The sequence below is a fragment of the Humulus lupulus genome, chromosome X (genome assembly GCF_963169125.1).
Source record: "Humulus lupulus chromosome X, drHumLupu1.1, whole genome shotgun sequence".
NCBI lineage: Eukaryota > Viridiplantae > Streptophyta > Magnoliopsida > Rosales > Cannabaceae > Humulus > Humulus lupulus.
This window is the reverse complement of record NC_084802.1, coordinates 10,054,833-10,059,839: the sequence shown is the minus strand read 5'-3', so window position 1 is coordinate 10,059,839 and position 5,007 is coordinate 10,054,833.

Here is a 5,007-nt window from a genome sequence, read left to right as displayed (position 1 = left end):
CTGATAATGGGCGAGTTGGAGTTGTGAATCCTCCCGCCTTTCATCAACTAGGTCTAGGGAATGGCATAGGAGTTTGTGGTTCCGATCTTGGTCGTAGGACTGGACTCTATGCGACAGAACTTTAATCTCCACGGGGAGGACTGCTTCACTCCCAAAGGTTAGGGAGAAAGGAGTGTGACCCGTGGGAGTCCGATGTGAGGTCCGGTATGCCCACAGGACCTGGGGGAGCTGGTCTGGCCAGACCCCCTTTGCCTCATCTAGCCTCTTCTTGAGGCTTGCCTTTAGAGTTTTGTTCACAGCCTCGACCTGGCCGTTCGCCTGGGGATAGGCCGCGGACGAGAAGCTTTTCACAATTCTGTGCCTTTCACAAAATTTGGTGAACAGGTCGCTGTCAAATTGGGTGCCGTTGTAGGAGACGATCTTCTTAGGTAGGCCAAATCGACAGATGATGCTTTTCACCACAAAGTCGAGTACTTTCTTCGACGTTATTGTCGCCAATGGCTCTGCTTCGGCCCACTTGGTGAAGTAGTCAATGGCTACCACGGCGTAAAGGACCCCGCCCTTTCCGATGGGCAGGGCACCCACTAGATCTATTCCCCAAACGACAAATGGCCAAGGAGCCGAGATCATTTTTAGCTCGACCGGAGGAGCTCGGGCAACCACAGCGAATCGCTGACACTTGTCGCACCTTTTCACATACGAGATCGAGTCTTTGGACAGAGTCGGCCAATAATAACCTTGCCTGAGAACCTTTAAGGCCAGGTTTTGCCCCCCAGTGTGGTCTCCGCAGAATCCTTCGTGAACTTCCTGAAGGATGGCCTTCGCTTCACTTGGAAGAACACACCGGAGGAGAGGTAGGGAGTGCCCAAGTCGGTACAACACTCCTTCGACTAGCATATATCTAGGATCTTGATAAAGGACTCACCGTGCGTCGTTACGTTCTTCGGGTAACCTGCCCTCGACGAGATACTCAAGAATGGGAGTCATCCAGGTCCGCCTAATATCAATCATCTCGATCTCTGCCCGATCTCCTTCTATACTTGGTTTTTCCAAGAATTCTATTGGCACCAACCCCAGGGTTTCTGCCTCTCCCGAGGTGGCGAGTTTTGCGAGAGCATCTACGTTGGCATTCTGCTCCCGAGGTATTTGTTCGATCGACCCTCGCCTAAATGCGGACAGCTCGGCTTTTACTTTTGCCAAGTAGGCAGCCATCTTGGGTCCCCGCGCCTTATACTCTCCCAGAACCTGATTCACCACGAGCTGGGAGTCACTGAAGCACTGGACGGAGTTCGCCTTTAGCTCGCTAGCTACCCTCAGCCCAGCCAACAAAGCCTCGTACTCTGCCTCATTGTTAGACACCTTGAAACTGAACCTTAGCGCCGAGTGGAATCTATGTCCCTCGGGGGATATCAGGATGATTCCGGCCCCGGAGCCGTTCTCGTTAGATGAACCATCAACGAAGATCTTCCACGACAAATGTGGGGAGGCAACCCGAGGCAAGCCTTCTGATGGATTCTCCTGGAATCCCGTGCACTCCGCCACGAAGTCGGCCAAGGCTTGACTTTTTATGGCAGTCCGTGGAGTATAGAAAATCTCGAACTGACTGAGTTCGACCGCCCATTTTAACAAACGTCCCGATGCTTCAGGCTTTTGCAAAACCTGCCTTAAAGGCTGATCGGTCATGACGTGTACAGAGTGGGACTAGAAGTACGGCCTGAGCTTTCGCGAGGCCGTGATTAGGCAGAACGCCAGTTTTTCCATCATGGGGTATCTTGATTCTGCTCCGAGGAGTCTCTTGCTGATGTAGTAGACTGGCTTTTGAACTTGGTCCTCTTCTCGTACTAGCACGGTGCTAGCTGCATCCTCAATGACGGCTATGTAGAGGAAAAGAGGTTCTCCTGCCCTGGGCTTGGACAGCACGGGCGGTTCAGCCAGATGCGCCTTCAGGTCGAGGAATGCGCTTTCGCATTCTACTGTCCACTCAAACTTCTTGTTTCCCCGGAGTAGGTTGTAGAAGGGCAAACACTTGTCGATTGATTTGGAAATGAACCGGTTTAGTGCCGCCACCCTCCCTGTGAGGCCTTGGACGTCTTTTCGCGACCTGGGGGAAGGAAGTTCGAGCAGTGACCTGATTTTGTCGGGGTTTGCCTCGATTCCTCGGGTATTGACTATGAACCCCAGGAATTTCCCTGATGCGACACCAAACGTGCATTTCTGAGGATTGAGCCTCATGCCATACTCTCGCAGTATGTTAAAACACTCTTCCAGGTCGGAAACGTGGGTGTCGGCAGTCTTTGATTTGACAAGCATGTCATCAACATACACCTCCATGTTCTTTCCGATCTGGTCCGCGAACATCCTGTTTACTAGCCTCTGATAGGTAGCTCCGGAATTCTTCAGACCAAATGGCATGACCTTATAGAAATAGACATTCGTTGGGGTCATGAAGCTGGTATGCTCCTGGTCCGCCGGGTTCATCGCGATCTGATTGTAGCCTGAGTACGCGTCCATGAAGGACATGAGCTCGTGCCCCGCCGTGGCATCCACCAGCTGATCGATCCTTGGCAATGGAAAGGAATCCTTGGGGTAGGCTTTATTTAGGTCGGAGAAGTCAATACAGGTCCGCCACTTCCCGTTGGGCTTTGGAACCAGCACGGGATTAGCGACCCAAATTGGAAATTTGGCTTCGCGGATAAAGCCGCACTTTTTGAGCCGGGCCACTTCTTCTTCAAGGGCTTCGGCTCAGGTCATTCCTAAGTGCCTCTGCTTTTGGGATTTTGCAGGAACACTTTTATCCAGGTGGAGTGTGTGCATGATGACACTCGGACTAATCCCTATCATGTCCTCGTGCGACCATGCGAACACGTCCAGGTTTTTCTGTAGAAAAGTAGTCAGCTCTGCTTTTCTCTTGTAGCAGAGGTTCTTCCCAAGCTTAACCGTCCGTGATGGGATTTGTTTATCAATGTTCACCTCCTCGAGCTCTTCAATAGCCTGGAGCTCGGATCTGTCCTCGCCTACACGGGGGTCAATGTCCTCATTTAGGGCGATCTTTTCCTCTTCGAAAATCTGAGGTTTTTCAATCTCGGGAGCCGCCTTGGGTCCCTGAGATTCCTCTTCGCCCTGAATGGCCATTGCCAGCTGCCCGGGTTTAGACTTTCCCTTCATGGAAATGCTGTAGCATTCCCTGGCAGCGAGTTGATCGCCCTTGATGGCACAGATTCCTGCTGAAGTAGGGAACTTCATGGTGAGGTGTCGGATGGAAGTGATAGCCTCGAAAGCTATGAGCGTAGGTCGGCCCAAAATGGCATTGTAGGCAGCGGAGCAGTCAATGACCACAAACTCGAGTAGTTTGGATACTGTCCGAGATTCTTCTCCTAAGGTGATCACCAGCTCGATCGTCCCTATTGCTGCTGATCCTTCTCCCGAAAAGCCATATAGCATCATCGAGGTTGCCTTTAGCTCGGCGATAGTCAGACCCATATTTTCTAAGGTGGATCGGAATAAGAGGTTCACCGAGCTCCCATTGTCCACCAACACTCTCCTTACTTTTCGGTTGGCGAGCTGGACTGCTACGACCAAGGGATCGTTATGAGGGAATTGGACATGGCCTGCGTCTTCCTCCGTGAAAGTTATCGGTTTTTTCTCTAGCCGTTGCTGTTTTGACTGACGTTTCTTCGGGACGAACTCTGCTCCGTTGTGGGCCTTTAACTCATTCACATACCTCTTCTGGGCGCCTCTGCTCGTGCCAGCCATATGCGGCCCTCCAGAGATGGTGGATATCTCTCCTTCGATCACGGGAGGAGGGACGTCCTGATCTACCCGAGGCCCGGGCTGACTGGCTGGGACTTCTGGAGTTGGTCGACCCACTGGGACCCTGTTTCGCGAATATTGCGCCAAGGGGCCTGCTCGGATGAGAGTCTCGATTTCATCTTTTAGATGCCTGCAATCGTCGGTATTGTGGCCGACGTCGTTATGGAAACGGCAGAACTTCGAAGTATCTCTCTTTCCCTTGTGGTGTTTCAATGGCTCCGGCCTCTTCCAGGGGACCCGAGTAGCGTTGGCCAGGAAAATATTTTCCCTGGACTGGGTGAGCTCGGTATATGTTATGAACATGGGCTTGAATTTATCCACAGACTTATTCTTCTTTTGGCCGTGATGGCTGTTTTCACCATTCCCCTTTCTTTTGCCACCACCGGGCTGGTTGTTCTGCACGACGTCGGGAATCGCCACTACGATCTCCGTCCCCGCTCCAACGGGCTTCTCGGGAACCTGGCCGGTCCCCGCGGCGGAAGCTTCAGCTTCTTCTAAGTTTATCCACTCTTGGGCTCTGTTAAGGAATTCGTTAACCGAGCTGACTCCCTTCCTCTGAATATCTTTCCACAGGTCTCCTCCGACCAGGATCCCGGTTCTCATGGCCATGAGCTTAGAGCTATCATCAGCGTCTCGGGCTCGAGCAGCGACATTCGCGAATCTGCTCAAGTAGGCTTTCAGCGTCTCACCGGGCTGCTGTCTCACGTTAGCTAGGGAGTCGGCCTGGACTCGGGCGGCCTGGGAGGCGCGGAATGCCCTTTTGAAGTCAGCTGAAAAAGTCTTCCAGGAGCTGGTTGACTGTCTTTTACTTTGCTTGAACCACTGCCTGGCAGGTCCGATCAGTGTGGAAGGGAAGATCAAGCAACGCAGCTCTGGGCCAATGTTATGAGCCATCATTAGGGTGTTGAACATCCCCAAATGATCCGACGGGTCCCCGTCCCCGTTGAACTTTGACAAATGGGGCATACGGAAACCAGACGGGTATGCCGTCGCTGCTATATTGGGGGCGAAGAGTTCCATCTCGTCGCCCGACTCATACTCGTCTTTTTCTTTTTCTGTTAGGAGATTCCTCATCAGCTCCTCCATCTGAGTTAGACGCTCGAGGGTTTGGTCCTGAGATCCTGGGTTATTCCAGGGCTGTTCCACATCTCCGGACCCGTTGTACATATTAGGTGGGTTGTTGCCCCTCCTATCTTG